The sequence below is a fragment of the Nicotiana tabacum genome, chromosome 20, assembly GCF_000715075.1.
Source record: "Nicotiana tabacum cultivar K326 chromosome 20, ASM71507v2, whole genome shotgun sequence".
In the NCBI taxonomy this organism is placed as follows: domain Eukaryota; kingdom Viridiplantae; phylum Streptophyta; class Magnoliopsida; order Solanales; family Solanaceae; genus Nicotiana; species Nicotiana tabacum.
This window is the reverse complement of record NC_134099.1, coordinates 104245568-104273160: the sequence shown is the minus strand read 5'-3', so window position 1 is coordinate 104273160 and position 27593 is coordinate 104245568.

Below are 27593 nucleotides of genomic sequence, written 5' to 3'. Positions count from 1 at the left end.
AGGCTATCGCGTTATTATTCCGGGAAGGTCGTGAGATTTGCTAAACGACCCACCTTAGGGACTGAATGCTTCAACATATATATATATTTAACAAGGGCCCCGCAATTTGTGCGTTTTTCTTTATTTTTGTCGAGGCTCATCTCGTCCTTATTTTAAAAGGATATCCTATAGCAACTACGTTTCTTGTTGCGTTTGTCTCTACTAATTGAAAACAGTAGATAGCCCTAATTAATTACATGCTTGCAAGTTATCTATACAGAGTTCCGAGTGCTTGCACAAAATCAGAAACACGGCCACGTACACAGTCGGCCGAGCAAAATTAAGGGCCCAAATCCAGCCCATGCGTGATGGACCAGACCTGGGCCATTGTTCGTTCGATCCAGGCCTGCTTGGTCTGTTTCGACCCGAGCTCGACCTTCGTGAGGTTGAGATTGCAGTCTCCGCGTTCTTTGTCTTAAAACATGATTTACCAGTTATATGAAGCGGTTTATCAGAAAGGAAAGAACTTAATTAATAGAGTACGATTTTTATGCTTGGCCTACATTAAAGGACATATTACAAAGTAAAACTAAGTCTGAGATACAACCTATTTCATTGGGAATATTTTCACCTATCAGCATACATATGTAAACTATCATTCAGCTAATCTATATTGATATACACTGGGCATACAGGCTACTTCTATTGTCAACACAGGAATGAAAATTATTATGCAGTACATGATATCTAATGTAACAATCTATGTATGAAAGTCAACTTCAGGTCTTTTCTTTTTGTATTCATGCTCAATGTTCCAATTACATTTGATAGTGCATTGGTTGTGTACCTGGTATAGAGGACAAAGAATAAAGGAATGATCAGTTGGGCAGTATGTAATAAATACAGCAACAGCAGATACACAGCAACAACACAACAACAAACCAACAACCACAAGTGTTTTCCACAGTCCGCAGACAACCAGCAACAGTTTCTAGAACAAAGAAAACCAACAGATGGTCGAGCACCAAACAAGTAATCCCAGAAAAGAGTAATGAAACAACAGAAGTAACAGAGTGTTCAATGCAGCAACACCAGCAGTTCAACAATCATAAGCAGCTCAATCAGTGCAAACAACAGAACTTGGCCAAGACAGCTTGACCAATATGAACTCTTATGTAGCTTTCAGACAGTGTTTGGTTACAGTGTTTACTGGAAATTTCCTTATGTTTTCAGTTTTCTTTAAACTCACAAGACCTCTCTCAAGACTAAAATCTCCAGCCCCTTTTAAGTTCTGAAAATGGCCTATTTATAAGCCAAACCACCAGTGCAGTCAAGCTGCCTGGATTCTGCCAATTTTGCAGACTGCCCATACCCTTTAAACCCATGCCTAAGCATCTTTTGATGCCAGCCATTTGTTCCCCACGCCTGGCTTATTCTTTAATCAAGAGTTATGGGCTTATTTTAGTATTCATTTTAAACCTCATTCTCTTGTGTCTTGTTCCCCATTGGTATTAGTTTAATCCCAAATTTACCCTACTTGTCAGCTCATTTAAACTAAGTTTTTCTGTTCTTTTCAAACCCCAGACTACCCCTGTTAGCCCTTGATTATTACTGTCCTGCATCACTGCAGCCTCAGGGCATTTTGAACTTCTGAAAGTTCAATTTCAGAACTGCCCTAGCCTGGTTCTTTTAATTGTTTACAATGCAGTTACAAACTAGCATTCATAGATAATGTCCAACATTCAAATCACAATACAGGTCCGTTCAGTCAAGTGAGGTTGTACGCATTAGCATATCTGAACATTCAGTCGTAGGAAGTTAATCGATGACATTTATCAAGTCGACTATACTAATTATAACAGGTAACAATCGGTCGTTCATATAAACAAACACATACAGGGACCTAAAGGGCTTCGGACAACTTTGGTCAATCATTGGGAACCTATATAAGTTATTTATGCGAAAACTATCCTAATCGGACATGCTTATCACAGGATACATTCAAATCATACACGGAAAACAATCGACCAAATAAAGGTCTTTGACAGAGATGGAAGAAATTAAGAAAACTATCAGAAAATAACAAACAATCACAACAAAGCATGCTAACGACTTAATTAGCAGTTGAATAAAACAAAAAGGAAAAGAAAAACTTACCGAAAAATGTTTAAACCAAACTGACCCAAATCTGACTCAACTTTGACCATTTGAGGCCGAACAAACTTTAACCAGGGTGTTCTCACATGAGAACACCTTGGTTAAGGTCTATTAGACCTCAGACCCCTGTCAAGCCTGGCCGGATTCCACAGGTTCATGTGTTCTAGGGTCTGGATTTTCAGATCTGGTTTTTTAGAAGTTGTGGGTAGATTTGGACCAAACCAAGCTTGGTTTGGTCACGAGGGAAGTCATGGGAGTGTCTGGTACGAAGATGGTGAGGTTTGGTATAGATCGAGTTTTGTCTCGAATCTTCAAATCCAGATTCGAGACGATGGGGGGTGATTCGAGGTAAATGGTTAGTGGATTCGTGTTCAAGGTGGTTGGATGTTTCAGGGGTGTGAAGGGGGTAGTCACCGGCGTTCATGCCGCCGGGTTCTGGTGAAAGGGAAACTAGGGCGGCTGCTAGGGTTTGGGGGTTTCAGGGCTTGGGGAAGGAGATGAGTGAAGGGTGGGGTTCGGATGGGGGCGTGGGGTACGATGGAAAGCTTATATACGATCTAGGGGTTTAGATCCTGGCCGTTGGATCAAATGAGATCTATGGCCAGGATCTATTCACTTGGGGAAGACGGTGTCGTTTTGGGTTTGATAGTGGGTGAGACCGGGTGAGGCTGGATCGGGGCGAAGTTTGACGGGTTTAGGGGGAATGGCCTAGGTCCGTTGGATCAAGGGGTTGGACGGCTTAGGTTAATCTGCCTGAAACGACGTCGTCGAAGTGAAGTGATCAACCTGATCAGGACCGTTTGTTTGAGTCAAATCAACGGTTCTGATAAGGGCGCTGATACGGCATCGTTTGAATCAGTGTTTGGGCAGGCATGACTTGGGCTGGGTCCTTGTGCCGGTTTTGGGCCTATTTTTATTTCATTTCTTGGGTCCAAATCACTCTTTTCTTTGTTCTCTTATTTTAAAACAAAAATGAACTAACAAAATAAATAATAAAACAAATGAAATTAAAACAAACAACAATGTAGCACTTCAACATAATTATCACACCAAATTAAAATGTTTAAGTAAGTTAAATCACAACCTAGAACGGACAATGCACATATATATTTTTGCATTTTCTTTTAATGACATATATTTTTTTTTTGTATTTTGTTTGATAATGATTAAATGCAAAATGGACAGACGCACAAATGACTAACAACACATGTCACGGAAAACTCGAAGAATTGTACAGTGAAGTCATTTGTCACTATTTTTATTTTCTTTTGGAGCAATTGTCCGTGAAGCAAAATCACGTGCTTACAGCTGCCCCTCTTTGCACGAAGACACGAAGGGTTTTCGCGCAAAGATAAAGCAGGCGATTTTTGCTCGTCCGAGTACTCCGTGTGAAGCATTTTTTGAAAAAGATTTGACCGAACCTTTGCTTCAAAGGTTTCCTACATATCCTGAGCTGAACAGGAATCAGGTCAATGTAGTTCGGGAAAATTTTGGTAGCTGGGACTACCGTGTGACTGTAGTGCTCGCTGCTGTTGTGCACTGTTGCATGCTGCTGTAGGATGCTACTGCTCACCGATCTCCTTGTTACATTGTTCTTGAAAGGAAAAACAATAAGCTAAGCTAGAATATGAGATCTCATCTATCTTCAACTTGTTCTCGTTGCCTTGCTTTCTTGTCGGCTAACGCTTTCCTCTGATGCCTTTATTTTATGAACTTGGGAGATGATGCTGGTCCTTCGCCTTTTCTGAATGCCAGTTTTCATCACTTTGCTTGATTTGCTGGGAACATGGCCCTCTTCTTTAAACCTTCAAATGGTTTCTTCAGTGGTATCACAGTTTGTTATGTTGGGCATGCTATAACGTTCCCAAACTGCTTCTTTTGAGACGCGTTCCTTCTTCCTTTTGAATCGCGCGCTTACCTTTGCAGCCTTTTGCTTCTTGGCGCTGGGGATTTTATTGTTTCCTGCTTGTGGATCTCTGTTTTAACCTTCCGTCTTCAGGAGGGGTTACTGATTCCAAAATCTAGAGCTAACGGTATTCCCGCTTTTTACTGGTGGGCAACCTAGAACTTAAAATGTATTCCCGCATTATACTGGTGGGCGACCTAGAACTTAAATGTATTCCCGCATTATGCTGGTGGGCGACCTAGAACTTAAATGTATTCTCGCATTATACTGGTGGGCGACCTAGAACTTAAATGTATTCCCGCATTTTACTGGTGGGCGACCTAGAACTTAAATGTATTCCCGCATTATACTGGTGGGCGACCTAGAACTTAAATGTATTCCCGCATTATACTGGTGGGCGACCTAGAACTTAAATGTATTCCCGCATTTTACTGGTGGGCGACCTAGAACTTAAATGTATTCCCGCATTATACTGGTGGGCGACCTAGAACTTAAATGTATTCCCGTATTATACTGGTGGGCGACCTAGAACTTAAATGTATTCCCGCATTATACTGGTGGGCGACCTAGAACTTAAATGTATTCCCGCATTATACTGGTGGGTGACCTAGAACTTAAATGTATTCCCGCATTATACTGGTGGGCGACCTAGAACTTAAATGTATTCCCGCATTATACTGGTGGGTGACCTAGAACTTAAATGTATTCCCGCATTTTACTGGTGGGCGACCTAGAACATAAATGTATTCCCGCATTATACTGGTGGGCGACCTAGAACTTAAATGTATTCCCGCATTATACTGGTGGGCGACCTAGAACTTCAATGTATTCCCGCATTATACTGGTGGGCGACCTAGAACTTTAATGTATTCCCGCATTATACTGGTGGGCGACCTAGAACTTAAATGTATTCCCGCATTATACTGGTGGGCGACCTAGAACTTAAATGTATTCCCGCAGTATACTGGTGGGCGACCTAGAACTTAAATGTATTCCCGCATTTTACTGGTGGGCGACCTAGAACTTAAATGTATTCCCGCATTATACTGGTGGGCGACCTAGAACTTAAATGTATTCCCGCATTATACTGGTGGGCGACCTAGAACTTAAATGTATTCCCGCATTATACTGGTGGGCGACCTAGAACTTAAATGTATTCCCGCATTATACTGGTGGGCGACCTAGAACTTAAATGTACTCCCGCATTATACTGGTGGGCGACCTAGAACTTAAATGTATTCCCGCATTTTACTGGTTGGCGACCTAGAACATAAATGTATTCCCGCATTATACTGGTTGGCGACCTAGAACATAAATGTATTCCCGCATTATACTGGTGGGCGACCTAGAACTTAAATGTATTCCCGCATTATACTGGTGGGCGACCTAGAACTTAAATGTATTCCCCCATTATACTGGTGGGCGACCTAGAACTTAAATGTATTCCCGCATTATACTGGTGGGCGACCTAGAACTTAAATGTATTCCCGCATTATACTGGTGGGCGACCTAGAACTTAAATGTATTCCCGCATTATACTGGTGGGCGACCTAGAACTTAAATGTATTCCCGCATTTTACTGGTGGGCGACCTAGAACATAAATGTATTCCCGCATTATACTGGTGGGCGACCTAGAACTTAAATGTATTCCCGCATTATACTGGTGGGCGACCTAGAACTTCAATGTATTCCCGCATTATACTGGTGGGCGACCTAGAACTTTAATGTATTCCCGCATTATACTGGTGGGCGACCTAGAACTTAAATGTATTCCCGCATTATACTGGTGGGCGACCTAGAACTTAAATGTATTCCCGCAGTATACTGGTGGGCGACCTAGAACTTAAATGTATTCCCGCATTTTACTGGTGGGCGACCTAGAACTTAAATGTATTCCCGCATTATACTCCTGCATTATAATGGTGGGCGACCTAGAACTTAAATGTATTCCCGCATTATACTGGTGGGCGACCTAGAACTTAAATGTATTCCCGCATTATACTGGTGGGCGACCTAGAACTTAAATGTATTCCCGCATTATACTGGTGGGCGACCTAGAACTTAAATGTACTCCCGCATTATACTGGTGGGCGACCTAGAACTTAAATGTATTCCCGCATTTTACTGGTTGGCGACCTAGAACATAAATGTATTCCCGCATTATACTGGTTGGCGACCTAGAACATAAATGTATTCCCGCATTATACTGGTGGGCGACCTAGAACTTAAATGTATTCCCGCATTATACTGGTGGGCGACCTAGAACTTAAATGTATTCCCCCATTATACTGGTGGGCGACCTAGAACTTAAATGTATTCCCGCATTATACTGGTGGGCGACCTAGAACTTAAATGTATTCCCGCATTATACTGGTGGGCGACCTAGAACTTAAATGTATTCCCGCATTATACTGGTGGGCGACCTAGAACTTAAATGTATTCCCGCATTTTACTGGTGGGCGACCTAGAACTTAAATGTATTCCCGCATTTTACTGGTGGGCGACCTAGAACTTAAATGTATTCCCGCATTATACTGGTGGGCGACCTAGAACTTAAATGTATTCCCGCATTATACTGGTGGGCGACCTAGAACTTAAATGTATTCCCGCATTATACTGGTGGGCGACCTAGAACTTAAATGTATTCCCGCATTATATTGGTGGGCGACCTAGAACTTAAATGTATTCCCGCATTATACTGGTGGGCGACCTAGAACTTAAATGTATTCCCGCATTATACTGGTGGGCGACCTAGAACTTAAATGTATTCCCGCATTATACTGGTGGGTGACCTAGAACTTAAATGTATTCCCGCATTATACTGGTGGGCGACCTAGAACTTAAATGTATTCCCCCATTATACTGGTGGGCGACCTAGAACTTAAATGTATTCCCGCATTATACTGGTGGGCGACCTAGAACTTAAATGTATTCCCGCATTATACTGGTGGGCGACCTAGAACTTAAATGTATTCCCCCATTATACTGGTGGGCGACCTAGAACTTAAATGTATTCCCGCATTATACTGGTGGGCGACCTAGAACTTAAATGTATTCCCGCATTATACTGGTGGGCGACCTAGAACTTAAATGTATTCCCGCATTATACTGGTGGGCGACCTAGAACATAAATATATTCCCGCATTATACTGGTGGGCGACCTAGAACTTAAATGTATTCCCGCATTATACTGGTGGGCGACCTAGAACTTAAATGTATTCCCGCATTTTACTGGTGGGCGACCTAGAACTTAAATGTACTCCCGCATTATACTGGTGGGCGACCTAGAACTTAAATGTATTCCCGCATTATACTGGTGGGTGACCTAGAACTTAAATGTATTCCCGCATTATACTGGTGGGCGACCTAGAACTTAAATGTATTCCCGCATTATACTGGTGGGCGACCTAGAACTTAAATGTATTCCCGCATTATACTGGTGGGCGACCTAGAACTTAAATGTATTCCCGCATTATACTGGTGGGCGACCTAGAACTTAAATGTATTCCCGCATTATACTGGTGGGCGACATAGAACTTAAATGTATTCCCGCATTATACTGGTGGGCGACCTAGAACTTAAATGTATTCCCGCATTATACTGGTGGGCGACCTAGAACTTAAATGTATTCCCGCATTTTACTGGTGGGCGACCTAGAACTTAAATGTATTCCCGCATTATACTGGTGGGCGACCTAGAACTTAAATGTATTCTCGCATTATACTGGTGGGCGACCTAGAACTTAAATGTATTCCCGCATTTTACTGGTGGGCGACCTAGAACTTAAATGTATTCTCGCATTATACTGGTGGGCGACCTAGAACTTAAATGTATTCCCGCATTATACTGGTGGGCGACCTAGAACTTAAATGTATTCCCGCATTATACTGGTGGGCGACCTAGAACTTAAATGTATTCCCGCATTATACTGGTGGGCGACCTAGAACTTAAATGTATTCCCGCATTATACTGGTGGGCGACCTAGAACTTAAATGTATTCCCGCATTATACTGGTGGGCGACCTAGAACTTAAATGTATTCCCGCATTATACTGGTGGGCGACCTAGAACATAAATATATTCCCGCATTATACTGGTGGGCGACCTAGAACTTAAATGTATTCCCGCATTATACTGGTGGGCGACCTAGAACTTAAATGTATTCCCGCATTTTACTGGTGGGCGACCTAGAACTTAAATGTACTCCCGCATTATACTGGTGGGCGACCTAGAACTTAAATGTATTCCCGCATTATACTGGTGGGTGACCTAGAACTTAAATGTATTCCCGCATTATACTGGTGGGCGACCTAGAACTTAAATGTATTCCCGCATTATACTGGTGGGCGACCTAGAACTTAAATGTATTCCCGCATTATACTGGTGGGCGACCTAGAACTTAAATGTATTCCCGCATTATACTGGTGGGCGACCTAGAACTTAAATGTATTCCCGCATTATACTGGTGGGCGACATAGAACTTAAATGTATTCCCGCATTATACTGGTGGGCGACCTAGAACTTAAATGTATTCCCGCATTATACTGGTGGGCGACCTAGAACTTAAATGTATTCCCGCATTTTACTGGTGGGCGACCTAGAACTTAAATGTATTCCCGCATTATACTGGTGGGCGACCTAGAACTTAAATGTATTCTCGCATTATACTGGTGGGCGACCTAGAACTTAAATGTATTCCCGCATTTTACTGGTGGGCGACCTAGAACTTAAATGTATTCTCGCATTATACTGGTGGGCGACCTAGAACTTAAATGTATTCCCGCATTATACTGGTGGGCGACCTAGAACTTAAATGTATTCCCGCATTATACTGGTGGGCGACCTAGAACTTAAATGTATTCCCGCATTATACTGGTGGGCGACCTAGAACTTAAATGTATTCCCGCATTATACTGGTGGGCGACCTAGAACTTAAATGTATTCCCGCATTATACTGGTGGGCGACCTAGAACTTAAATGTATTCCCGCATTATACTGGTGGGCGACCTAGAACTTAAATGTATTCCCGCATTTTACTGGTGGGCGACCTAGAACTTAAATGTATTCCCGCATTATACTGGTGGGCGACCTAGAACTTAAATGTATTCCCGCATTATACTGGTGGGCGACCTAGAACTTAAATGTATTCCCGCATTATACTGGTGGGCGACCTAGAACTTAAATGTATTCCCGCATTATACTGGTGGGCGACCTAGAACTTAAATGTATTCCCGCATTATACTGGTGGGCGACCTAGAACTTAAATGTATTCTCGCATTATACTGGTGGGCGACCTAGAACTTAAATGTATTCCCGCATTATACTGGTGGGCGACCTAGAACTTAAATGTATTCCCGCATTATACTGGTGGGCGACCTAGAACTTAAATGTATTCCCGCATTATAATGGTGGGCGACCTAGAACTTAAATGTATTCCCGCATTATACTGGTGGGCGACCTAGAACTTAAATGTATTCCCGCATTTTACTGGTGGGCGACCTAGAACTTAAATGTATTCCCGCATTATACTGGTGGGCGACCTAGAACATAAATGTATTCCCGCATTTTACTGGTGGGCGACCTAGAACTTAAATGTATTCCCGCATTATACTGGTGGGCGACCTAGAACTTAAATGTATTCCCGCATTTTACTGGTGGGCGACCTAGAACATAAATGTATTCCCGCATTATACTGGTGGGCGACCTAGAACTTAAATGTATTCCCGCATTATACTGGTGGGCGACCTAGAACTTAAATGTATTCCCGCATTATACTGGTGGGCGACCTAGAACTTAAATGTATTCCCGCATTTTATTGGTGGGCGACCTAGAACTTAAATGTATTCCCGCATTATACTGGTGGGCGACCTAGAACTTAAATGTATTCCCGCATTATACTGGTGGGCGACCTAGAACTTAAATGTATTCCCGCATTATACTGGTGGGCGGCCTAGAACTTAAATGTATTCCCGCATTATACTGGTGGGCGACCTAGAACTTAAATGTATTCCCGCATTATACTGGTGGGCGACCTAGAACTTAAATGTATTCCCGCATTATACTGGTGGGCGACCTAGAACTTAAATGTATTCCCGCATTATACTGGTGGGCGACCAAGAACTTAAATGTATTCCCGCATTATACTGGTGGGCGACCTAGAACTTAAATGTATTCCCGCATTTTACTGGTGGGCGACCTAGAACTTAAATGTATTCCCGCATTATACTGGTGGGCGACCTAGAACTTAAATGTATTCCCGCATTATACTGGTGGGCGACCTAGAACTTAAATGTATTCCCGCATTATATTGGTGGGCGACCTAGAACTTAAATGTATTCCCGCATTATACTGGTGGGCGACCTAGAACTTAAATGTATTCCCGCATTATACTGGTGGGCGACCTAGAACTTAAATGTATTCCCGCATTATACTGGTGGGCGACCTAGAACTTAAATGTATTCCCGCATTATACTGGTGGGCGATCTAGAACTTAAATGTATTCCCGCATTATACTGGTGGGCGACCTAGAACTTAAATGTATTCCCGCATTATACTGGTGGGCGACCTAGAACTTAAATGTATTCCCGCATTATACTGGTGGGCGACCTAGAACTTAAATTTATTCCCGCATTATACTGGTGGGCGACCTAGAACTTAAATGTATTCCCGCATTATACTGGTGGGCGACCTAGAACATAAATGTATTCCCGCATTTTACTGGTGGGCGACCTAGAACTTAAATGTATTCCCGCATTATACTGGTGGGCGACCTAGAACTTAAATGTATTCCCGCATTATACTGGTGGGCGACCTAGAACTTAAATGTATTCCCGCATTTTACTGGTGGGCGACCTAGAACTTAAATGTATTCCCGCATTATACTGGTGGGCGACCTAGAACTTAAATGTATTCCCGCATTATACTGGTGGGCGACCTAGAACTTAAATGTATTCCCGCATTATAATGGTGGGCGACCTAGAACTTAAATGTATTCCCGCATTATACTGGTGGGCGACCTAGAACTTAAATGTATTCCCGCATTATACTGGTGGGCGACCTAGAACTTAAATGTATTCCCGCATTATACTGGTGGGCGACCTAGAACTTAAATGTATTCCCGCATTATACTGGTGGGCGACCTAGAACATAAATGTATTCCCGCATTTTACTGGTGGGCGACCTAGAACTTAAATGTATTCCCGCATTATACTGGTGGGCGACCTAGAACTTAAATGTATTCCCGCATTTTACTGGTGGGCGACCTAGAACTTAAATGTATTCCCGCATTATACTGGTGGGCGACCTAGAACTTAAATGTATTCCCGCATTATACTGGTGGGCGACCTAGAACTTAAATGTATTCCCGCATTTTACTGGTGGGCGACCTAGAACTTAAATGTATTCCCGCATTATACTGGTGGGCGACCTAGAACTTAAATGTATTCCCGCATTATACTGGTGGGCGACCTAGAACTTAAATGTATTCCCGCATTTTACTGGTGGGCGACCTAGAACTTAAATGTATTCCCGCATTATACTGGTGGGCGACCTAGAACTTAAATGTATTCCCGCATTATACTGGTGGGCGACCTAGAACTTAAATGTATTCCCGCATTATACTGGTGGGTGACCTAGAACTTAAATGTATTCCCGCATTATACTGGTGGGCGACCTAGAACTTAAATGTATTCCCGCATTATACTGGTGGGCGACCTAGAACTTAAATGTATTCCCGCATTATACTGGTGGGCGACCTAGAACTTAAATGTATTCCCGCATTATACTGGTGGGCGACCTAGAACTTAAATGTATTCCTGCATTTTACTGGTTGGCGACCTAGAACATAAATGTATTCCCGCATTATACTGGTGGGCGACCTTGAACTTAAATGTATTCCCGCATTATACTGGTGGGCGACCTAGAACTTAAATGTATTCCCGCATTATACTGGTGGGCGACCTAGAACTTAAATGTATTCCCGCATTATACTGGTGGGCGACCTAGAACTTAAATGTATTCTCGCATTATACTGGTGGGCGACCTAGAACTTAAATGTATTCCCGCATTATACTGGTGGGCGACCTAGAACTTAAATGTATTCCCGCATTATACTGGTGGGCGACCTAGAACTTAAATGTATTCCCGCATTATACTGGTGGGCGACCTAGAACTTAAATGTATTCCCGCATTTTACTGGTGGGCGACCTAGAACTTAAATGTATTCCCGCATTTTACTGGTGGGCGACCTAGAACTTAAATGTATTCCCGCATTATACTGGTGGGCGACCTAGAACTTAAATGTATTCCCGCATTATACTGGTGGGCGACCTAGAACATAAATGTATTCCCGCATTATACTGGTGGGCGACCTAGAACTTAAATGTATTCCCGCATTATACTGGTGGGCGACCTAGAACTTAAATGTATTCCCGCATTTTACTGGTGGGCGACCTAGAACTTAAATGTATTCCCGCATTATACTGGTGGGCGACCTAGAACTTAAATGTATTCCCGCATTATACTGGTGGGCGACCTAGAACTTAAATGTATTCCCGCATTATACTGGTGGGCGACCTAGAACTTAAATGTATTTCCGCATTATACTGGTGGGCGACCTAGAACTTAAATGTATTCCCGCATTATACTGGTGGGCGACCTAGAACTTAAATGTATTCCCGCATTATACTGGTGGGCGACCTAGAACTGAAATGTATTTCCGCATTATACTGGTGGGCGACCTAGAACTTAAATGTATTCCCGCATTATAATGGTGGGCGACCTAGAACTTAAATGTATTCCCGCATTATACTGGTGGGCGACCTAGAACTTAAATGTATTCCCGCATTATACTGGTGGGCGACCTAGAACTTAAATGTATTCCCGCATTATACTGGTGGGCGACCTAGAACTTAAATGTATTCCCGCATTTTACTGTTGGCGACCTAGAACATAAATGTATTCAGGCATTATACTGGTGGGCGACCTAGAACTTAAATGTATTCCCGCATTATACTGGTGGGCGACCTAGAACTTAAATGTATTCCCGCATTATACTGGTGGGCGACCTAGAACTTAAATGTATTCCCGCATTATACTGGTGGGCGACCTAGAACTGAAATGTATTTCCCGCATTATACTGGTGGGCGACCTAGAACTTAAATGTATTCCCGCATTATAATGGTGGGCGACCTAGAACTTAAATGTATTCCCGCATTATACTGGTGGGCGACCTAGAACTTAAATGTATTCCCGCATTATACTGGTGGGCGACCTAGAACTTAAATGTATTCCCGCATTATACTGGTGGGCGACCTAGAACTTAAATGTATTCCCGCATTTTACTGTTGGCGACCTAGAACATAAATGTATTCAGGCATTATACTGGTGGGCGACCTAGAACTTAAATGTATTCCCGCATTATACTGGTGGGCGACCTAGAACTTAAATGTATTCCCGCATTATACTGGTGGGCGACCTAGAACTTAAATGTATTCCCGCATTATACTGGTGGGCGACCTAGAACTTAAATGTATTCCCGCATTATACTGGTGGGCGACCTAGAACTTAAATGTATTCCCGCATTATACTGGTGGGCGACCTAGAACTTAAATGTATTCCCGCATTATACTGGTGGGCGACCTAGAACTTAAATGTATTCCCGCATTATACTGGTGGGCGACCTAGAACTTAAATGTATTCCCGCATTATACTGGTGTGCGACCTAGAACTTAAATGTATTCCCGCATTATACTGGTGGGCGACCTAGAACTTAAATGTATTCCCGCATTTTACTGGTGGGCGACCTAGAATATAAATGTATTCCCGCATTATACTGGTGGGCGACCTAGAACTTAAATGTATTCCCGCATTTTACTGGTGGGCGACCTAGAACTTAAATGCATTCCCGCATTATACTGGTGGGCGACCTAGAACTTAAATGTATTCCCGCATTATAATGGTGGGCGACCTAGAACTTAAATGTATTCCCGCATTTTACTGGTGGGCAACCTAGAACTTAAATGTATTCCCGCATTATACTGGTGGGCGACCTAGAACTTAAATGTATTCCCGCATTATACTGGTGGGCGACCTAGAACATAAATGTATTCCCGCATTATACTGGTGGGCGACCTAGAACATAAATGTATACCCGCATTATACTGGTGGGCGACCTAGAACTTAAATGTATTCCCACATTATACTGGTGGGCGACCTAGAACTTAAATGTATTCCTGCATTATACTGGTGGGCGACCTAGAACTTAAATGTATTCCTGCATTATAATGGTGGGCGACCTAGAACTTAAATGTATTCCCGCATTATACTGGTGGGCGACCTAGAACTTAAATGTATTCCCGCATTTTACTGGTGGGCGACCTAGAACTTAAATGTATTCCCGCATTATACTGGTGGGCGACCTAGAACTTAAATGTATTCTCGCATTATACTGGTGGGCGACCTAGAACTTAAATGTATTCCCGCATTATACTGGTGGGCGACCTAGAACTTAAATGTATTCCCGCATTATACTGGTGGGCGACCTAGAACTTAAATGTATTCCCGCATTATACTGGTGGGCGACCTAGAACTTAAATGTATTCCCGCATTTTACTGGTGGGCGACCTAGAACTTAAATGTATTCCTGCATTATAATGGTGGGCGACCTAGAACTTAAATGTATTCCCGCATTATACTGGTGGGCGACCTAGAACTTAAATGTATTCCCGCATTTTACTGGTGGGCGACCTAGAACTTAAATGTATTCCCGCATTATACTGGTGGGCGACCTAGAACTTAAATGTATTCTCGCATTATACTGGTGGGCGACCTAGAACTTAAATGTATTCCCGCATTATACTGGTGGGCGACCTAGAACTTAAATGTATTCCCGCATTATACTGGTGGGCGACCTAGAACTTAAATGTATTCCCGCATTATACTGGTGGGCGACCTAGAACTTAAATGTATTCCCGCATTTTACTGGTGGGCAACCTAGAACTTAAATGTATTCCCGCATTATACTGGTGGGCGACCTAGAACTTAAATGTATTCCCGCATTATACTGGTGGGCGACCTAGAACATAAATGTATTCCCGCATTATACTGGTGGGCGACCTAGAACATAAATGTATACCCGCATTATACTGGTGGGCGACCTAGAACTTAAATGTATTCCCACATTATACTGGTGGGCGACCTAGAACTTAAATGTATTCCTGCATTATACTGGTGGGCGACCTAGAACTTAAATGTATTCCTGCATTATAATGGTGGGCGACCTAGAACTTAAATGTATTCCCGCATTATACTGGTGGGCGACCTAGAACTTAAATGTATTCCCGCATTTTACTGGTGGGCGACCTAGAACTTAAATGTATTCCCGCATTATACTGGTGGGCGACCTAGAACTTAAATGTATTCTCGCATTATACTGGTGGGCGACCTAGAACTTAAATGTATTCCCGCATTATACTGGTGGGCGACCTAGAACTTAAATGTATTCCCGCATTATACTGGTGGGAGACCTAGAACTTAAATGTATTCCCACATTATACTGGTGGGCGACCTAGAACTTAAATGTATTCCTGCATTATACTGGTGGGCGACCTAGAACTTAAATGTATTCCTGCATTATAATGGTGGGCGACCTAGAACTTAAATGTATTCCCGCATTATACTGGTGGGCGACCTAGAACTTAAATGTATTCCCGCATTTTACTGGTGGGCGACCTAGAACTTAAATGTATTCCCGCATTATACTGGTGGGCGACCTAGAACTTAAATGTATTCTCGCATTATACTGGTGGGCGACCTAGAACTTAAATGTATTCCCGCATTATACTGGTGGGCGACCTAGAACTTAAATGTATTCCCGCATTATACTGGTGGGCGACCTAGAACTTAAATGTATTCCCGCATTATACTGGTGGGCGACCTAGAACTTAAATGTATTCCCGCATTTTACTGGTGGGCGACCTAGAACTTAAATGTATTCCCGCATTTTACTGGTGGGCGACCTAGAACTTAAATGTATTCCCGCATTATACTGGTGGGCGACCTAGAACTTAAATGTATTCCCGCATTATACTGGTGGGCGATCTAGAACTTAAATGTATTCCCGCATTATACTGGTGGGCGACCTAGAACTTAAATGTATTCCCGCATTATACTGGTGGGCGACCTAGAACTTAAATGTATTCCCGCATTATACTGGTGGGCGACCTAGAACTTAAATGTATTCCCGCATTTTACTGGTGGGCGACATAGAACTTAAATGTATTCCCGCATTATACTTGTGGGCGACCTAGAACTTAAATGTATTCCCGCATTATACTGGTGGGCGACCTAGAACTTAAATGTATTCCCGCATTATACTGGTGGGCGACCTAGAACTTAAATGTATTCCCGCATTATACTGGTGGGCGACCTAGAACTTAAATGTATTCCCGCATTTTACTGGTGGGCGACCTAGAACTTAAATGTATTCCCGCATTATACTGGTGGGCGACCTAGAACTTAAATGTATTCCCGCATTATACTGGTGGGCGACCTAGAACTTAAATGTATTCCCGCATTATAATGGTGGGCGACCTAGAACTTAAATGTATTCCCGCATTATACTGGTGGGCGACCTAGAACTTAAATGTATTCCCGCATTATACTGGTGGGCGACCTAGAACTTAAATGTATTCCCGCATTTTACTGTTGGCGACCTAGAACATAAATGTATTCAGGCATTATACTGGTGGGCAACCTAGAACTTAAATGTATTCTCGCATTATACTGGTGGGCGACCTAGAACTTAAATGTATTCCCGCATTATACTGGTGGGCGACCTAGAACTTAAATGTATTCCCGCATTATACTGGTGGGCGACCTAGAACTTAAATGTATTCCCGCATTATACTGGTGGGCGACCTAGAACTTAAATGTATTCCCGCATTATACTGGTGGGCGACCTAGAACTTAAATGTATTCCCGCATTATACTGGTGGGCGACCTAGAACTTAAATGTATTCCTGCATTATACTGGTGGGCGACCTAGAACTTAAATGTATTCCCGCATTATACTGGTGTGCGACCTAGAACTTAAATGTATTCCCGCATTATACTGGTGGGCGACCTAGAACTTAAATGTATTCCCGCATTTTACTGGTGGGCGACCTAGAATATAAATGTATTCCCGCATTATACTGGTGGGCGACCTAGAACTTAAATGTATTCCCGCATTTTACTGGTGGGCGACCTAGAACTTAAATGCATTCCCGCATTATACTGGTGGGCGACCTAGAACTTAAATGTATTCCCGCATTATAATGGTGGGCGACCTAGAACTTAAATGTATTCCCGCATTTTACTGGTGGGCAACCTAGAACTTAAATGTATTCCCGCATTATACTGGTGGGCGACCTAGAACTTAAATGTATTCCCGCATTATACTGGTGGGCGACCTAGAACATAAATGTATTCCCGCATTATACTGGTGGGCGACCTAGAACATAAATGTATACCCGCATTATACTGGTGGGCGACCTAGAACTTAAATGTATTCCCACATTATACTGGTGGGCGACCTAGAACTTAAATGTATTCCTGCATTATACTGGTGGGCGACCTAGAACTTAAATGTATTCCTGCATTATAATGGTGGGCGACCTAGAACTTAAATGTATTCCCGCATTATACTGGTGGGCGACCTAGAACTTAAATGTATTCCCGCATTTTACTGGTGGGCGACCTAGAACTTAAATGTATTCCCGCATTATACTGGTGGGCGACCTAGAACTTAAATGTATTCTCGCATTATACTGGTGGGCGACCTAGAACTTAAATGTATTCCCGCATTATACTGGTGGGCGACCTAGAACTTAAATGTATTCCCGCATTATACTGGTGGGCGACCTAGAACTTAAATGTATTCCCGCATTATACTGGTGGGCGACCTAGAACTTAAATGTATTCCCGCATTATACTGGTGGGCAACCTAGAACTTAAATGTATTCCCGCATTATACTGGTGGGCGACCTAGAACTTAAATGTATTCCCGCATTATACTAGTGGGCGACCTAGAACTTAAATGTATTCCCGCATTATACTGGTGGGCGACCTAGAACTTAAATGTATTCCCGCATTATACTGGTGTGCGACCTAGAACTTAAATGTATTCCCGCATTATACTGGTGGGCGACCTAGAACTTAAATGTATTCCCGCATTTTACTGGTGGGCGACCTAGAATATAAATGTATTCCCGCATTATACTGGTGGGCGACCTAGAACTTAAATGTATTCCCGCATTTTACTGGTGGGCGACCTAGAACTTAAATGCATTCCCGCATTATACTGGTGGGCGACCTAGAACTTAAATGTATTCCCGCATTATAATGGTGGGCGACCTAGAACTTAAATGTATTCCCGCATTTTACTGGTGGGCAACCTAGAACTTAAATGTATTCCCGCATTATACTGGTGGGCGACCTAGAACTTAAATGTATTCCCGCATTATACTGGTGGGCGACCTAGAACATAAATGTATTCCCGCATTATACTGGTGGGCGACCTAGAACATAAATGTATACCCGCATTATACTGGTGGGCGACCTAGAACTTAAATGTATTCCCACATTATACTGGTGGGCGACCTAGAACTTAAATGTATTCCCGCATTTTACTGGTGGGCGACCTAGAACTTAAATGTATTCCCGCATTATACTGGTGGGCGACCTAGAACTTAAATGTATTCCCGCATTATACTGGTGGGCGATCTAGAACTTAAATGTATTCCCGCATTATACTGGTGGGCGACCTAGAACTTAAATGTATTCCCGCATTTTACTGGTGGGCGACCTAGAACTTAAATGTATTCCCGCATTATACTGGTGGGCGACCTAGAACTGAAATGTATTCCCGCATTATACTGGTGGGCGACCTAGAACTTAAATGTATTCCCGCATTATAATGGTGGGCGACCTAGAACTTAAATGTATTCCCGCATTATACTGGTGGGCGACCTAGAACTTAAATGTATTCCCGCATTATACTGGTGGGCGACCTAGAACTTAAATGTATTCCCGCATTTTACTGTTGGCGACCTAGAACATAAATGTATTCAGGCATTATACTGGTGGGCAACCTAGAACTTAAATGTATTCCCGCATTATACTGGTGGGCGACCTAGAACTTAAATGTATTCCCGCATTATACTGGTGGGCGACCTAGAACTTAAATGTATTCCCGCATTATACTGGTGGGCGACCTAGAACTTAAATGTATTCCCGCATTATACTGGTGGGCGACCTAGAACTTAAATGTATTCCCGCATTATACTGGTGGGCGACCTAGAACTTAAATGTATTCCCGCATTATACTGGTGGGCGACCTAGAACTTAAATGTATTCCCGCATTATACTGGTGGGCGACCTAGAACTTAAATGTATTCCCGCATTATACTGGTGTGCGACCTAGAACTTAAATGTATTCCCGCATTATACTGGTGGGCGACCTAGAACTTAAATGTATTCCCGCATTTTACTGGTGGGCGACCTAGAATATAAATGTATTCCCGCATTATACTGGTGGGCGACCTAGAACTTAAATGTATTCCCGCATTTTACTGGTGGGCGACCTAGAACTTAAATGCATTCCCGCATTATACTGGTGGGCGACCTAGAACTTAAATGTATTCCCGCATTATAATGGTGGGCGACCTAGAACTTAAATGTATTCCCGCATTTTACTGGTGGGCAACCTAGAACTTAAATGTATTCCCGCATTATACTGGTGGGCGACCTAGAACTTAAATGTATTCCCGCATTATACTGGTGGGCGACCTAGAACATAAATGTATTCCCGCATTATACTGGTGGGCGACCTAGAACATAAATGTATACCCGCATTATACTGGTGGGCGACCTAGAACTTAAATGCATTCCCGCATTATACTGGTGGGCGACCTAGAACTTAAATGTATTCCCGCATTATAATGGTGGGCGACCTAGAACTTAAATGTATTCCCGCATTTTACTGGTGGGCAACCTAGAACTTAAATGTATTCCCGCATTATACTGGTGGGCGACCTAGAACTTAAATGTATTCCCGCATTATACTGGTGGGCGACCTAGAACTTAAATGTATTCCCGCATTATACTGGTGGGCGACCTAGAACTTAAATGTATTCCCGCATTATACTGGTGGGCGACCTAGAACTTAAATGTATTCCCGCATTATACTGGTGGGCGACCTAGAACTTAAATGTATTCCCGCATTATACTGGTGGGCGACCTAGAACTTAAATGTATTCCCGCATTATACTGGTGTGCGACCTAGAACTTAAATGTATTCCCGCATTATACTGGTGGGCGACCTAGAACTTAAATGTATTCCCGCATTTTACTGGTGGGCGACCTAGAATATAAATGTATTCCCGCATTATACTGGTGGGCGACCTAGAACTTAAATGTATTCCCGCATTTTACTGGTGGGCGACCTAGAACTTAAATGCATTCCCGCATTATACTGGTGGGCGACCTAGAACTTAAATGTATTCCCGCATTATAATGGTGGGCGACCTAGAACTTAAATGTATTCCCGCATTTTACTGGTGGGCAACCTAGAACATAAATGCATTCCCGCATTATACTGGTGGGCGACCTAGAACTTAAATGTATTCCCGCATTATAATGGTGGGCGACCTAGAACTTAAATGTATTCCCGCATTTTACTGGTGGGCAACCTAGAACTTAAATGTATTCCCGCATTATACTGGTGGGCGACCTAGAACTTAAATGTATTCCCGCATTATACTGGTGGGCGACCTAGAACATAAATGTATTCCCGCATTATACTGGTGGGCGACCTAGAACATAAATGTATACCCGCATTATACTGGTGGGCGACCTAGAACTTAAATGTATTCCCACATTATACTGGTGGGCGACCTAGAACTTAAATGTATTCCCGCATTTTACTGGTGGGCGACCTAGAACTTAAATGTATTCCCGCATTATACTGGTGGGCGACCTAGAACTTAAATGTATTCCCGCATTATACTGGTGGGCGATCTAGAACTTAAATGTATTCCCGCATTATACTGGTGGGCGACCTAGAACTTAAATGTATTCCCGCATTTTACTGGTGGGCGACCTAGAACTTAAATGTATTCCCGCATTATACTGGTGGGCGACCTAGAACTGAAATGTATTCCCGCATTATACTGGTGGGCGACCTAGAACTTAAATGTATTCCCGCATTATAATGGTGGGCGACCTAGAACTTAAATGTATTCCCGCATTATACTGGTGGGCGACCTAGAACTTAAATGTATTCCCGCATTATACTGGTGGGCGACCTAGAACTTAAATGTATTCCTGCATTATAATGGTGGGCGACCTAGAACTTAAATGTATTCCCGCATTATACTGGTGGGCGACCTAGAACTTAAATGTATTCCCGCATTTTACTGGTGGGCGACCTAGAACTTAAATGTATTCCCGCATTATACTGGTGGGCGACCTAGAACTTAAATGTATTCTCGCATTATACTGGTGGGCGACCTAGAACTTAAATGTATTCCCGCATTATACTGGTGGGCGACCTAGAACTTAAATGTATTCCCGCATTATACTGGTGGGAGACCTAGAACTTAAATGTATTCCCACATTATACTGGTGGGCGACCTAGAACTTAAATGTATTCCTGCATTATACTGGTGGGCGACCTAGAACTTAAATGTATTCCTGCATTATAATGGTGGGCGACCTAGAACTTAAATGTATTCCCGCATTATACTGGTGGGCGACCTAGAACTTAAATGTATTCCCGCATTTTACTGGTGGGCGACCTAGAACTTAAATGTATTCCCGCATTATACTGGTGGGCGACCTAGAACTTAAATGTATTCTCGCATTATACTGGTGGGCGACCTAGAACTTAAATGTATTCCCGCATTATACTGGTGGGCGACCTAGAACTTAAATGTATTCCCGCATTATACTGGTGGGCGACCTAGAACTTAAATGTATTCCCGCATTATACTGGTGGGCGACCTAGAACTTAAATGTATTCCCGCATTTTACTGGTGGGCGACCTAGAACTTAAATGTATTCCCGCATTTTACTGGTGGGCGACCTAGAACTTAAATGTATTCCCGCATTATACTGGTGGGCGACCTAGAACTTAAATGTATTCCCGCATTATACTGGTGGGCGATCTAGAACTTAAATGTATTCCCGCATTATACTGGTGGGCGACCTAGAACTTAAATGTATTCCCGCATTATACTGGTGGGCGACCTAGAACTTAAATGTATTCCCGCATTATACTGGTGGGCGACCTAGAACTTAAATGTATTCCCGCATTTTACTGGTGGGCGACATAGAACTTAAATGTATTCCCGCATTATACTTGTGGGCGACCTAGAACTTAAATGTATTCCCGCATTATACTGGTGGGCGACCTAGAACTTAAATGTATTCCCGCATTATACTGGTGGGCGACCTAGAACTTAAATGTATTCCCGCATTATACTGGTGGGCGACCTAGAACTTAAATGTATTCCCGCATTTTACTGGTGGGCGACCTAGAACTTAAATGTATTCCCGCATTATACTGGTGGGCGACCTAGAACTTAAATGTATTCCCGCATTATACTGGTGGGCGACCTAGAACTTAAATGTATTCCCGCATTATAATGGTGGGCGACCTAGAACTTAAATGTATTCCCGCATTATACTGGTGGGCGACCTAGAACTTAAATGTATTCCCGCATTATACTGGTGGGCGACCTAGAACTTAAATGTATTCCCGCATTTTACTGTTGGCGACCTAGAACATAAATGTATTCAGGCATTATACTGGTGGGCAACCTAGAACTTAAATGTATTCTCGCATTATACTGGTGGGCGACCTAGAACTTAAATGTATTCCCGCATTATACTGGTGGGCGACCTAGAACTTAAATGTATTCCCGCATTATACTGGTGGGCGACCTAGAACTTAAATGTATTCCCGCATTATACTGGTGGGCGACCTAGAACTTAAATGTATTCCCGCATTATACTGGTGGGCGACCTAGAACTTAAATGTATTCCCGCATTATACTGGTGGGCGACCTAGAACTTAAATGTATTCCCGCATTATACTGGTGGGCGACCTAGAACTTAAATGTATTCCCGCATTATACTGGTGTGCGACCTAGAACTTAAATGTATTCCCGCATTATACTGGTGGGCGACCTAGAACTTAAATGTATTCCCGCATTTTACTGGTGGGCGACCTAGAATATAAATGTATTCCCGCATTATACTGGTGGGCGACCTAGAACTTAAATGTATTCCCGCATTTTACTGGTGGGCGACCTAGAACTTAAATGCATTCCCGCATTATACTGGTGGGCGACCTAGAACTTAAATGTATTCCCGCATTATAATGGTGGGCGACCTAGAACTTAAATGTATTCCCGCATTTTACTGGTGGGCAACCTAGAACTTAAATGTATTCCCGCATTATACTGGTGGGCGACCTAGAACTTAAATGTATTCCCGCATTATACTGGTGGGCGACCTAGAACATAAATGTATTCCCGCATTATACTGGTGGGCGACCTAGAACATAAATGTATACCCGCATTATACTGGTGGGCGACCTAGAACTTAAATGTATTCCCACATTATACTGGTGGGCGACCTAGAACTTAAATGTATTCCTGCATTATACTGGTGGGCGACCTAGAACTTAAATGTATTCCTGCATTATAATGGTGGGCGACCTAGAACTTAAATGTATTCCCGCATTATACTGGTGGGCGACCTAGAACTTAAATGTATTCCCGCATTTTACTGGTGGGCGACCTAGAACTTAAATGTATTCCCGCATTATACTGGTGGGCGACCTAGAACTTAAATGTATTCTCGCATTATACTGGTGGGCGACCTAGAACTTAAATGTATTCCCGCATTATACTGGTGGGCGACCTAGAACTTAAATGTATTCCCGCATTATACTGGTGGGCGACCTAGAACTTAAATGTATTCCCGCATTATACTGGTGGGCGACCTAGAACTTAAATGTATTCCCGCATTATACTGGTGGGCAACCTAGAACTTAAATGTATTCCCGCATTATACTGGTGGGCGACCTAGAACTTAAATGTATTCCCGCATTATACTAGTGGGCGACCTAGAACTTAAATGTATTCCCGCATTATACTGGTGGGCGACCTAGAACTTAAATGTATTCCCGCATTATACTGGTGTGCGACCTAGAACTTAAATGTATTCCCGCATTATACTGGTGGGCGACCTAGAACTTAAATGTATTCCCGCATTTTACTGGTGGGCGACCTAGAATATAAATGTATTCCCGCATTATACTGGTGGGCGACCTAGAACTTAAATGTATTCCCGCATTTTACTGGTGGGCGACCTAGAACTTAAATGCATTCCCGCATTATACTGGTGGGCGACCTAGAACTTAAATGTATTCCCGCATTATAATGGTGGGCGACCTAGAACTTAAATGTATTCCCGCATTTTACTGGTGGGCAACCTAGAACTTAAATGTATTCCCGCATTATACTGGTGGGCGACCTAGAACTTAAATGTATTCCCGCATTATACTGGTGGGCGACCTAGAACATAAATGTATTCCCGCATTATACTGGTGGGCGACCTAGAACATAAATGTATACCCGCATTATACTGGTGGGCGACCTAGAACTTAAATGTATTCCCACATTATACTGGTGGGCGACCTAGAACTTAAATGTATTCCCGCATTTTACTGGTGGGCGACCTAGAACTTAAATGTATTCCCGCATTATACTGGTGGGCGACCTAGAACTTAAATGTATTCCCGCATTATACTGGTGGGCGATCTAGAACTTAAATGTATTCCCGCATTATACTGGTGGGCGACCTAGAACTTAAATGTATTCCCGCATTTTACTGGTGGGCGACCTAGAACTTAAATGTATTCCCGCATTATACTGGTGGGCGACCTAGAACTGAAATGTATTCCCGCATTATACTGGTGGGCGACCTAGAACTTAAATGTATTCCCGCATTATAATGGTGGGCGACCTAGAACTTAAATGTATTCCCGCATTATACTGGTGGGCGACCTAGAACTTAAATGTATTCCCGCATTATACTGGTGGGCGACCTAGAACTTAAATGTATTCCCGCATTTTACTGTTGGCGACCTAGAACATAAATGTATTCAGGCATTATACTGGTGGGCAACCTAGAACTTAAATGTATTCCCGCATTATACTGGTGGGCGACCTAGAACTTAAATGTATTCCCGCATTATACTGGTGGGCGACCTAGAACTTAAATGTATTCCCGCATTATACTGGTGGGCGACCTAGAACTTAAATGTATTCCCGCATTATACTGGTGGGCGACCTAGAACTTAAATGTATTCCCGCATTATACTGGTGGGCGACCTAGAACTTAAATGTATTCCCGCATTATACTGGTGGGCGACCTAGAACTTAAATGTATTCCCGCATTATACTGGTGGGCGACCTAGAACTTAAATGTATTCCCGCATTATACTGGTGTGCGACCTAGAACTTAAATGTATTCCCGCATTATACTGGTGGGCGACCTAGAACTTAAATGTATTCCCGCATTTTACTGGTGGGCGACCTAGAATATAAATGTATTCCCGCATTATACTGGTGGGCGACCTAGAACTTAAATGTATTCCCGCATTTTACTGGTGGGCGACCTAGAACTTAAATGCATTCCCGCATTATACTGGTGGGCGACCTAGAACTTAAATGTATTCCCGCATTATAATGGTGGGCGACCTAGAACTTAAATGTATTCCCGCATTTTACTGGTGGGCAACCTAGAACTTAAATGTATTCCCGCATTATACTGGTGGGCGACCTAGAACTTAAATGTATTCCCGCATTATACTGGTGGGCGACCTAGAACATAAATGTATTCCCGCATTATACTGGTGGGCGACCTAGAACATAAATGTATACCCGCATTATACTGGTGGGCGACCTAGAACTTAAATGCATTCCCGCATTATACTGGTGGGCGACCTAGAACTTAAATGTATTCCCGCATTATAATGGTGGGCGACCTAGAACTTAAATGTATTCCCGCATTTTACTGGTGGGCAACCTAGAACTTAAATGTATTCCCGCATTATACTGGTGGGCGACCTAGAACTTAAATGTATTCCCGCATTATACTGGTGGGCGACCTAGAACTTAAATGTATTCCCGCATTATACTGGTGGGCGACCTAGAACTTAAATGTATTCCCGCATTATACTGGTGGGCGACCTAGAACTTAAATGTATTCCCGCATTATACTGGTGGGCGACCTAGAACTTAAATGTATTCCCGCATTATACTGGTGGGCGACCTAGAACTTAAATGTATTCCCGCATTATACTGGTGTGCGACCTAGAACTTAAATGTATTCCCGCATTATACTGGTGGGCGACCTAGAACTTAAATGTATTCCCGCATTTTACTGGTGGGCGACCTAGAATATAAATGTATTCCCGCATTATACTGGTGGGCGACCTAGAACTTAAATGTATTCCCGCATTTTACTGGTGGGCGACCTAGAACTTAAATGCATTCCCGCATTATACTGGTGGGCGACCTAGAACTTAAATGTATTCCCGCATTATAATGGTGGGCGACCTAGAACTTAAATGTATTCCCGCATTTTACTGGTGGGCAACCTAGAACATAAATGCATTCCCGCATTATACTGGTGGGCGACCTAGAACTTAAATGTATTCCCGCATTATAATGGTGGGCGACCTAGAACTTAAATGTATTCCCGCATTTTACTGGTGGGCAACCTAGAACTTAAATGTATTCCCGCATTATACTGGTGGGCGACCTAGAACTTAAATGTATTCCCGCATTATACTGGTGGGCGACCTAGAACATAAATGTATTCCCGCATTATACTGGTGGGCGACCTAGAACATAAATGTATACCCGCATTATACTGGTGGGCGACCTAGAACTTAAATGTATTCCCACATTATACTGGTGGGCGACCTAGAACTTAAATGTATTCCCGCATTTTACTGGTGGGCGACCTAGAACTTAAATGTATTCCCGCATTATACTGGTGGGCGACCTAGAACTTAAATGTATTCCCGCATTATACTGGTGGGCGATCTAGAACTTAAATGTATTCCCGCATTATACTGGTGGGCGACCTAGAACTTAAATGTATTCCCGCATTTTACTGGTGGGCGACCTAGAACTTAAATGTATTCCCGCATTATACTGGTGGGCGACCTAGAACTGAAATGTATTCCCGCATTATACTGGTGGGCGACCTAGAACTTAAATGTATTCCCGCATTATAATGGTGGGCGACCTAGAACTTAAATGTATTCCCGCATTATACTGGTGGGCGACCTAGAACTTAAATGTATTCCCGCATTATACTGGTGGGCGACCTAGAACTTAAATGTATTCCCGCATTATACTGGTGGGCGACCTAGAACTTAAATGTATTCCCGCATTTTACTGTTGGCGACCTAGAACATAAATGTATT